At 37.3% G+C, this 12,107-nt stretch overlaps 1 long non-coding RNA gene across 2 annotated transcripts in view; it reads left to right on the forward strand.

The window, feature by feature from the left end:
- The window catches only part of LOC138845368 (uncharacterized), a 318,589-nt gene extending 313,079 nt beyond the window's left edge, over positions 1 to 5,510 (forward strand). For both annotated transcript variants that reach the window (XR_016221642.1, XR_016221649.1), the window contains one exon: positions 4,665 to 5,510. This is a non-coding gene — a long non-coding RNA (uncharacterized LOC138845368). The remainder of the gene's footprint in view (positions 1 to 4,664) is intronic.
- Positions 5,511 to 12,107: the final 6,597 nt, after the last annotated feature.

Consider the following 12,107-nt stretch of genomic DNA (forward strand, 5'->3'; position numbering starts at 1 on the left):
CATCACGGTATGAAGCTTTCCCCTGTTCGATCCCGAATCTCTTCCTTTTGTCATTTACAGATATTACCCTCCAATAATCTTCTCGTAACCCTAACTCAGCTGGCACAGTGGGTAGCAGAGTCCAAGAATGTAGGAAGTACCATGGGGTTTTAAAACTGATTGCTCACTGTCTGACTGGCAATGATTTGAGAGCATGTGGACACAGACAACCCTGTGGCACAAGACAGTGGACCAACTACCTGTGCTTAGTCATTGGTGACTTTGGTAAACATGGACAGTGTAGGAGGATCATTCTGTCTTGTGCTCAGGCATTTGAGAAGTAAGGAATACCAACTGTATACAAGGAATGTGGAAAAGGCTGATAATCACTAGTTGTATAGATGCCCTACAGGCAATTAATGAAAGCTGAGAACCATTAATATCTAATTGAAAACTATGAAAGCTAGAATACCCATTACGTAGATTATAGAGGCCCTTATCTCCTATCATGGAAGAGCAGAAAAAGCTGAAGACCATACTGGGAATTTAGTATTTAGAGTTGACAAACTTGCAAAAATAGTTGAATGGTGAGGCAAGCATGTTTTATCAAATCCTGGTCACAGAACTTGAGACTCTGATAACGGGATGAGGGTATTGGGTAGATACCCCCTGACTTAGCTCTCCAACTCCTCTGAACTCTCAGAGCCCTGAGAGGTTGCCTCTACCCTCTATATTAAAAACCTAATTGCTCTGCATCTTAGACAACATTTAATAATGAAATCAGATTTAAATTTTTTTTTGGCAATGTAACAATGCTATCTCACTGTAAAGTCAATGTGTCTTTTCTTTTTAACATTACCTTTTAAGCCAGGAATCACATCTTCTTGTTTCTCATATCGAAATGTAGGGTTCTTTAAATGTGCTGGCTAATAATTGTTGGTAGGCTAGACCTTAAAAATATCAGCTTCCAGAGTGTGGCTTGTCTCTTCATTTTTAATGGTCTTACTTGAGCAGAGAAATTTTAACTGTAACTGAATTTATTAATCTTATCATTTTTGATTTATAGGTTAATTATTTAATAAATATCTCCCTAATCCAAGACCATAAGAAGTTTCTCACATATTTTCTTCTAAAGATTTCAAATATTGCTTCTTATGCTCATGTCTTTAATCTGCTTAACATTTGATTTTCTGTGTGCTGCAGGAGGCAATACCATTAAACTTTTTTACATATAGAAGCTCATTTTTTATATAATTATTCTTCCCTTTAACCTACAACTCAACCTCTTTAATATATCTAATTTTTATATGTGTGTGGGTCTATTTCAGTTTTTTTATTCAGCTCCATTAGTTATTTGTGAATTCAGACTTTACTCCATCATCTTAATTATTACAAATTTGTCACCTGAAGAATCAAGTCCTCTTATTCTTGTTGAAAATTGTCTTGGTTTTTCTTAGGCTATTTTTTCTTCCCTAAGAATTTCAAGTTCAATTTGTCTGCTTCCATTTTTAAAAACCCATGTTTTCTTCCTTTCCTTCTTTTTTAATCACATTCTCCTATATACATTAATTTTCCATCTCTGTGGACCCACATTTCTGATTGTGCATTTTGTGCTCCCCCCCTCAATTTACTTAGTAGCCTCATGATGTCTATAGAGCATTTTTCCCTCTATAAGTCAAGCTGCTTGGGTGATTGGGAAAATGGTGAAATGACAAGTGCTAAAATTACTGAATGAACTAGCAGAAAGTAGTTTGTCAAACTAAAGGTGTTGTGAGGATTTTCACCCTTTAGACACCCAGAAACTTAAGTGAGACAGATGCCATTCATTACCCTATCACGAGTGTAAGTTCCTTAATAGAACCTCACTCCTGGTGTCCCAAACCTGTAATACTGTACAATAAAGAACCCATGGGTGGCTAGTCTGTTTCTCTAAGTTGGGCAGTCCATGCTCTTTGAAGACTGGACATACTTATCTTCCTGAGAAACCTTAAGCTTGCCTCAGATTCTGCCAGAAAAATAAAGCTCCTCCTAGAATGTTGGTTCTATGACCACCTTTCCCTTATACTCATAAAGAGACAAAACCAAATAAATGGATTCTCTCCCTTTCTGAGAGTTCATAGATTTCCATGCAGCATACAATTGGATTATTACAGTGGCTGAGTCATGTCAGCAAGGAATTGAGAGGACAAGAGAAGTCAATGACATTGGTTTCACAGCCAAAAATCAATCAGTGTGATAAACCACCATTCATTAACAGAATGAAAAAAAAAATTACATGATCATCTATTGAGATGCAGGAAAAAAAAATCTGACCAAGTTTAACATTCATTTAGGATAAGAACTCTCAGTAAAGCAGGTATATATGTGAATTTCTTCAACATAATACAGTCTATATGAACAACTCACAGCTAACATCGTAAGTACTTGGGAAAAACTTAAAGCTTTTTCTCTAAGGCGCAGAACAAGGCAAAGATGCCCACTCTCTCCACTTATAATGCACCGGAAATACTAGCAAGCGTAATCAGGCAAGAGAGTAAAATAGGCATCCAAATCAAAATGAATATGTGTAATAATCTGTTTGCAGAACATATGATCCTATTTGTAGAAACCCCTAAATGTTTCAGACACACACACATCTTAGATCTAACAAATGAATTCAGTAAAACTGCAGGATACACAATCAATATAAAAAAAAAAATCTGTAGTGTTTTTTTTTATGCCAAAACCAATCTATTGGAAAAGCAGACCAAGAAAACAAATTCATTTATGACAGCTCAAAAAGAATAAAATGTACAAGTAAATTTAACCAAGGAGATTCAAGATAACTCATATACACTTCCTTTAGATCTAGTGGCTGCAAAATTGAAGATACAGAAAATGGAAAGATTTTCTTGAACTGGAATAACTAATAGTTAAAATATCCATACTACCCAAGGCAATGCACAGATTTAATATGATCCCTATCAAAAATCTAATTGTAATTTCATGAAAATAGAAAAAAAATCTAACATTCATATGCAACCCCAGAAAGATCCTAAATTGGAAAAGTAATGTTGAGAAAGAAGAATCAAACCGGGAGCCTCACACTTCCTGATTTCAAATTGTACTACAATGCTATAATAATGAAAGGGTTTTATAATACCTAATAAGGGGTTAATATCCAAAAGCTGTCAAGGATCCACACAACTCAATAGCAAGAATGAAAATTAATCAATTACATGCAAATCAAAACCACAATGAAATATCACTTCATACCTGTCAGAATGACTATTACCACAAAGTAAGATAACAAGTACTTGATGAGGATGTGAAGAAAAAAGAAATATTGTTGGTGGGAACTTAAGTTAGTTCAACCACATGGAAAACAGCATGAAGATTTCTCAGAAAGTTAAAATAGAACTACCACACAATCCAGTAATCTGCTTCTGGGTATATACAAAAAGGAAATGAAAGAAAAACCCTACAGATATCTTTTATATTGCTTAAAATGCAGAGCGAGGCAGAGTGGGAGGGAGGGAGGGAGGAAGAGAGAGAAAGACACCAGTCTAATCTGCTAATTCACTCCCCCAGTGTCCAGGACATGCAGGGCTAGGTGATGTGGAAGACAGGAACCAGGAACTCAATCCAGATTTCCACTGTGAGTGGAGGAATCCAAACACTTGAGCCATCATCTACTGCTCCCCAGTGTGTGCATTAGCAAGAAACTAGAATTGGAACCAGAGCTAGTACTTGAACCCAGGCACTCTGACATGGGAACCATGTGTTCCAGGCTCAGTCTTAACAGCCATCCCAAATGCCCACTCTAGTAGCTGGAGGAGGTATCTGTGCTCCCATGTTACACCAGCATTATTCCCAATAGTCAAGATGTGGGAACAACCTAAGTTTCAGGCAATGGATGATTGGATACTCATATACACACACATTCCATTTTGGGAGTGAAATGATAAGCAATTATTAGCAAGTGAAAACGTAAAAATGGTAACAGTATTTTGTAAAAATCTATTGCATGTAGCCACTATCCTAGTTATAAAAAGTAAGCCAAAATTTTTCCACATTATTTTTTAAGAATGAAGTCATATTTATACTATTCATCTATGATTAAAGATCCATTCTGGGCACTGAGACTTACTAGAGCATTTAAAAATTATCCATCTCCTACTGGATAAGTTCTGAAAAGATCAGAAGCTGTTCCTTCCACTCTGGTGTTCCCAGGCTCTTAGCAGAGCATGGAGCTCAGACAAGAAATGGCACAAAGTAGAAAAGATGGCACAGAGATTATGTAGAGCTTGCAGAATAAAAGTGGCGACTGGACCACTTACCTGGAGCCAAGAATCATAATTAGCCCTTATTGTATGGTATGAAATATAATAGTCTCTATATTACAATAAAGAAAAATGTAGCAGTAGTGAGTATAAAAGTAAAATTAAAACATAAATTTGCTTTCTCTCCTAAATAATAACAAATAGTTTTAAGGAAAATAATCCAAATTTCAATATTATTTATCAATATTAACCTACCTGGTTTAAAAGTGAAGTGTTCAGTAAATGTGACAACTATTCTGTCTAAATCAGGAGTAGGCATTAAAAGTTACCTAAACACTTGTGTAATGTCCATACGTATTTCTTCATTACATGAGTAAGACCATAGAAAGTGTTAATGTAATTTTTCTCTTTTGCCTTTTCTAGACCATTGGAGATATATTCATCTGCTTGAGGGAAAATTGGATTCTACTGCAGAAGAAATGCAAAGTCAAAGAATAAGATAATGTTCAGCCTTGGGCATGTAAAATTACTGTCTACAAGAAGAATTTTCTAAATTTCTTTATCCTTCCACCAACCATTCCAATTTATCATAATGGCAAGTAAGCATGGATGACTCAGATCATTAAGTGCTCTCATAATGTAGAGAATATTCCCCTTCCAGTGATCCATGCTTGAAAAAGGAGATGATGTAGGGTAAGCAAAAGAAAGTCCCACAGTTTTCCTGGCACTAGAGTACAGAAGAGGAAGAAAGAGTAAGAAACGATTACTTCAATTTTCCCTCTTGAAGCCTCTGCCTAGCGAGAAAGAGGCATATGAGGGACCTAAGAGAGAGGCAGAGGCAGCACTTTCTGTTTGTGGCTGGCTACTGCTGCCCCACAGAATCTTACAGTTTATAGCTTTTTGTGCACTAGCAGTCAGCTCGGGGCACCACTGTTGGTTTCTGGGCAGCACAGACTAGGCTCGGAAAGGTCGGACAGACTGGTGATGGCATCTCCATAGAAATGGCTCCCTAGAGAAGAGAGGAGAGCACGTTACCTGGAGAGGGTTGACTAAAAGCCTCGAGAGGAATCTACAGGGCTGTGGGAGGTAGGAGGTCAGATCATCCAGAAAACACCTACTCTCCCTATGTGTCCAGATGTCCCCAAGATATCCAGAAGGAAGACAGATCCCAGAGAAATCTGGGATATGGAATTTGCTTTGCTCCTTGAAGCTTTGCATACTACTTAAAGGGGCTATTTAAATTATCCAATAAAACCAAGTGTAAAACAATTGGACCATTTGCTTCTTTTCCTCTAAAATTCAGAGCAATGGAACTTGTAAGGAAGGTCTGTGTTTCTATGGCAAACATTTCAAGTGAGCTCATTACGCACTGAAACATTCAGGCTGCACTGAGCTGCTTTGTGGCCAAATTGCCATGAAGTGGACATGCTTATGACAAGAGAGGTTGGAAAGAAGTACTAAAAGGAAATAAAGAGGAATACATACGTTTTAATTTCATTTTACTCATAATAGATGTGAGGATATGGTAAGAGTGTCATGGAAAATGCACATTGTCTTCTAATCCCATTTACGTGAGCTTTTTGAAGTACCCTGTATCCCTAAGTGTTCTGTAATGTATAGGCATGTCTGCAGCAATTTCCTCACGTTTACTACTACATCTCTGTCCTCGTCAACACTAGCAGCAAGAACAAATCAGCGAGCAGTTCAGTCTCAAATAATATAATTATGTATTACCCTGAATAATTCCGCTGAAGGCTGTTGTTGGTTAGATAAGGAGAAAGACTCAAGAACCTCATAAAAAGGTGGGTTTTTAAAGCTAATAATTCATGGACTTGCTAAACTTCAGACAAAATTATTACCCAAGAAAAATCTTGAAATGTAGCAAGAAAATGCTTCTCCAGCCACAAATCTGTATTTCAAATGACTTAATTGAAAGAATAGGCAAGAGTGTAGTATAAAATTTATCATAATAATAATTCTCATGTTCTAGAAAAGGGACTCGACAGGAAAAAGAACATATGAGAGAGAATACAAATAATTATTACCTCTGATGTAAAGCAGACTAGTTTATGAGTTTTCTTCCCTGAGAGTTTACTGCTCATACAAATGTTGCAATCAGAGTCCTTTTCATATTATATATTGTTATAAAGTTAGCACCGAGAAAGACTACATTAAACTTATTACAACCAAGGAAACCTCCTGGCTATACAAAATGTATTAACTCTTAGGCAAGAGTAGAATACTGGAGAACATCTCTAGTGTATTAGTGATTGTCAAAGACACAAGTGTGCTAGAAAGGAAATACAATTCTAAAAATAGTAAATCTAACCGACGTACATTCCTCATGGAGAAGGTATATACTAATTCACTTCCTTGCACATGTTTCCTCGCCAGACTCCTCTGATACCTTGGGGCATTCTGGATTGTATGACCCCTCTCACTATCAAATCTACCAGTTGGATCCTTATTTATTTGCCTTTGTTTCTGTTCATCTGCTTGGATAAAATATCCTTTTGAAAATGAGAAAAGTAATGTTTCTGCTAAATGCTCAGTCCAAACCTGGAACCACGCACCTATATCTGGAGACCTATTCTAAAATTTAAAAAGAAGTTTTATTTTTTCACTTTCTGGATGATCACTGACAAACCGTAGATGTTGGGGACAATGTGAAGACAGGTGATTTCAACTGTATTTAAGGACCTACTTTTTAATAATCACAGCTGTCCAAAAACAGGGCAGCATCTGGAGTGTGCCTTCTGTTCCTGGAAAACCATATGGATGATTCAATCATCATCAGATTGGAATTTGTGAACAGGGATCCAAATCAGAATTACCTACAGAGTTTTCATTCAAATCATGTAACTAAGATTTGGTGGTTCCATTTCTGTAAGTCTGGAGGCTTTCCAGATGTTTCTGGTGAACATCCCTGGTGGATACCTATAGACAAAGTGATCTGAAATTTCTTCTGACAATGAGATCTTTTTTTTTGTTTGATTGTTCTTGTTTTAATTGGGAGTAGAAATCCAAGAGTTTATACAGCATTCAAAATAATAAAGATTTGAAATGAAGACTCAAAAGTTTGCCAGGATATTTAAGTAAACTACACCTAAAGAGAAAGCAACTGTATGTGCAGAAGAGTAACTTATTTCTAGTCAATATGCTTGCTCCTTCTTTGTCCTCCAAACAATTGATTATTCCCTAATTTTTCAGTGATCAGAGATAGTTTAAGTGGACAGAAAAGTGAATAACAAAGCAGACAGCTCTTCGGTATAGAAATTTCTGGGGCTACTACAAATATGGATAGCTGTGTCATAGTAAATTGTATTATCCCCTATGGAGGTGAAATAATTGGTCTCAGTACAATTTGCTGTGTTCATCATATTCCTTCTGAAAATAGCTTTATTTCCTATAAATGTTAAATAATGTTCTAAGTATGAAGTATATCATATAGTTTGAAAAATGCCCTGGGAAAATAGGTGAGAAAGCTTACACAGGGTTACAATCTTTCAAAAATTGGGATTGAGTATATTAGCATAACATATTTTGTCTTATAGACCCATAAATGTTACAAAATTACAATCCTTCTTTGCAAGTGTTAGAAGTAAAAAAATTTCTCATGACATTGTTCAGAAGATCATAAAACAAAATAAATTCTAACTACATAGACTAATGAAGCTATAAATAAATTGCAGAAATACCTTATTTTTTACCAGATCAAAAGAGAAACTGGTTTAGAATCCTGGTACCATTTTGCAGATTCTCAGAGCTACATAACAATCTTAAGAATGACCAAAGTTCAAACATTAATATTGGAGATAGAAAACAAATCTTGGGAAATATCTCAGACAAACAAAGAAAAAAAAAAGAAACATTAGGAAAACTGAAAATAGTGTTCAAGATTTATGGGATACTATCAAATAACCAAACATATGTGTCCTAAGAGTTCCTGAATGTGTGGAAAGAGGGACTATATTAGAAGGCCTATTCAGCAGAATAGTAGCAGAAAACTTCCCTAATTTGGAGAAAGGGACATCCAAGTACAGGAAGCACCTAGAAGTCCTAATAGATAAAATCAGAAAAGATCTTCACCATGACACACTAGAAACTTTCAACAAAACAAAGAAAAGATTCTAAAATGTGTATGAGAGAAAAGCCCGATTACTTTTAGAGGATCTCCAATTAGACTCACAGCCGACTTCTCATCAGAAACTCTATAGGCTAGAAGAGAAAGCGCGGTATATTCCAAGTCTTAGGAGAAAAAAAACTGTCAACCCAGAATACTGTACCCTGCGAGGCTCTCATTTATGAGTGAAGGTGAAATAAAGACCTTCCATTACAAACAGGAATTGAAAGAATTTGTCACCACTCATCCAGCCTTACAAATGATGCATAAGGATGTGCTACACATAGAAACACAGAAGGATGGTCATAATTATGAAAGAATTGGAAGGCAGAAATCTCCTAGTCAAAGTACAGATGGAATCCAAAGCAAATAATGGGAATATTTAGGTAAAATTAGCAGGGCTTAAATATTCTAATTAAAAGATGCAGACTGACTGAATGGGTTTAAAAACAAGACCCATCTGTTTGTTGCCTATAAGAAACACACCTCATCAACAAAGATACATGCAGACTTAAAGTAAAGAATGGACTAAGATATCCCAGGTTAATGGAAAGCAAAAACAAGCCGGTGTATCCATCCTAATATCAGAAAAAATAGACTTTAACATAAAAACTGTTAACAGAGACAATGAAGGACATGATGTAATGATTAAAGGATCGATTCAAAAGGAAGATTTAAGTATAATAAATTTATATGCACCCAATGCCAGGGTGCCTGGCTTTCTAAAACAAATGTTAATTGATTTAAAGGGAGACGTAACTCCAATACAATAGTAATAGGGTACATCAACACCCCAGTTTCATCAATTGACAGCTCAACTCAACAGCATAACCAAAGAAACAACAGAGCTAATTGACACTATGGATCAAATGGATATATATGGAACATTTCATTCCAGTGAAAGAACACACATTCTTTTCATTAGAACATGGGATTTTCTCTAGGATAGACCATATGCCAGGCAATAAAGCAAGTCTCAGCAAATTCAATACAGTTGAAATCATACCATATATCTTTTCTGACTACAATGGAATGAAGCTGAAAATGAAGAACTTAAAGAATCTCTAGGCTGACGCCACAGCTCACAAGGCTAATCCTCTGCCTGTGGCACCAGCACCCCAGGTTCTAGCCCCGGTTGGGGTGCCGGATTCTGTCCCGGTTGCCCCTCTTCCAGTCCAGCTCTCTGCTGTGGCCCGGGAAGGCAGTGGAGGATGGCCCAAGTGCTTGGACCCCTGCACCTGCATGGAAGACCAGGAGGAAGCACCTGGCTCCTGGCTTCGGATTGGTGCAGCAGGTGGGCTGTAGCGCACTGGCTATAGCAGCCATTTCGGGGATGAACCAACGGTAAAGGAAGACCTTTCTCTCTGTCTCTCTAACTCTGCCTGTCAAAAAAAAAAAAAAAAAAAAAAAGAAAAGAAAAAAAGAATCTCTAGAAAATATGTGAAGGTATGGACTGAACAAAATTTTCCTGAATGAGTCATAGAACTAATCAAAAGGGAAACCAAGAAGTTCTTGGAAATGAATGAAGATGACAATACAACATATCAAAACTTGGCAGATATAGCCAAAGCAGTGTTAAGAGAGAAAAATATAACAATTGGTGCCTACATCAAAAAATTGGAAAGGCATCAAGTGAATGAGTTATCAATGTATCTCAGGGACTTAGAGAAACAATAAATCAAACCCCAAATTAATAGAAGGAAAGAAATAATTAAGATTAGAGAACAAAATTGAAACAAAAAACACGAAATATCAGTGAAATGAACAGCTGGTTTTTTTTGAAAAGTAAAATAAATTGTTACAACATTGGCCCAACTAACAAAAAAAAAAAGAGGGAGAAGACCCAAATCAACAGAATCAGAGATTAAAAAAGGAGATGTAACAATAGATACCACAGAAATAAAAAGAATCATCAATAATTGGTACAAAAAGCTGTATGCCAACAAATTGGGAAATCTAGTATAAATGTATAGATTCCTGGACACTCACAAGCTACCAAAATTGAGTCATAAAGATACAGAAAACCAAGCAGACCAATGACCAAGACAGAAATTGAATCAGTAATAAAGACACTCCCAACAAAGATCATCCCAGAAATTATGTCATTGCTGAATTCTTTTTTTTTTTTTTATTTGACAGGTAGAGTTACAGTCAGAGAGGGAGACAGAGAGAAAGGTCTTCCTTCTGTTGGTTCACCCCTCAAGTGGCCACTGAAGCTGGCATGCTGTGCCAATCTGAAGCCAGGAGCCACATGCTTCCTCCTGGTCTTCCATGCAGGTGCAGGGGTCCAAGCACTTGGGCCATCCTCCACTGCTCTCCCAGGCTGCAGCAGAGAGCTGGACTGGAAAAGGAGCAACTGGGACTAGAACCTGGTGCCCATATGGGATGCTGGCGTCATAGGTGGAGGATTAACCAAGTGAGCCATGGCACTGGCCCCTCATTGCTGAATTCTATCAGACATTTAAAGAAGAACTACAATTCTTCTCAAACTATTAAAAACCATGGAAAGGGAGGTAATCCACTCAACTCCTTCTTTTTTTTTTTTTTTTTTTTGACAGGCAGAGTGGACAGTGAGAGAGACAGAGAGAAAGGTCTTCCTTTGCCGTTGGTTCACCATCCAATGGCCGCTGCGGCTGGCGCACTGCGGCCGGCGCACCATGCTGATCCGATGGCAGGAGCCAGGTACTTCTCCTGGTCTCCCATGGGGTGCAGGGCCCAAGCACTTGGGCCATCCTCCACTGCACTCCCTGGCCACAGCAGAGAGCTGGCCTGGAAGAGGGGCAACCGGGACAGAATCCAGCGCCCCAACTGGGACTAGAACCTGGTGTGCCGGTGCTGCAAGGTGGAGGATTAGCCTAGTGAGCCGCGGCGCTGGCCCACTCAGCTCCTTCTATGAGGCCAGCATCACCTGAATTCCAAAACAAGGAAGATACAACAAAGAAGGAGAACTGTAGAGAAATTTCCCTGATGAACATAGATGCAAAAATGCTTAACAACATACTAATTAATCAAATCTAACAACACAGCAAAAATATCATTCACCTGGAGCAAGTGAAATTTTTCCATGGAAGGCAGGAATGGTTCAACATTCACAAATCAATAAATGTGATATATCAAAATAACAAATTGAGGATCAAAAGCCATATGACTATCTCCATAGATGCATAGAAATCATTTGTTAACATACACCATCTTTTCATGATAAAACCTTAAGCAAATTGGGTATAGAAGGAACATTCCTCAACATAATCAAGGCAATTAATTCCAAACCACAGCCAGCATTACATTGAATGGGGAAATGTTGAAAGAATTTCCACTAAGATACAAAATCAGACAAGAATGCCTGTTTTCATCATTGTTATTTAATATAGTCCTGGAAGTTTTAGCTGGAGCCATTAGGCAAGAAAAAAAATCAAATCAAAGGAACACAAATTGTAAAGAGGGAAGTAAGATCATCCCTGTTTGCAGGTGACATGATTTTAAATACAGTGGAACCAAAAGACTGCAATAAGACACTATTGGAACTTATTAGAGAATTTGATAAAATGGCAGTACATAAAATCAACACTCAAAAATCAACAGTCTTTTTATACCCAGACAATGACATGGCTGAGAAAGAACTTGTAAGATCAGTTCCATTCATAATAGCTACAAAGAAATTTAAATACCTTGGAATAAATTTAACCAAGGAAGTGGAAGATCTCTACAATGAAAATTACAAAACACTAAAGAAATGGAATTCA

Source organism: Oryctolagus cuniculus, chromosome 15 (genome assembly GCF_051225735.1).
Source record: "Oryctolagus cuniculus isolate XC-2025 breed Fujian yellow rabbit chromosome 15, ASM5122573v1, whole genome shotgun sequence".
In the NCBI taxonomy this organism is placed as follows: domain Eukaryota; kingdom Metazoa; phylum Chordata; class Mammalia; order Lagomorpha; family Leporidae; genus Oryctolagus; species Oryctolagus cuniculus.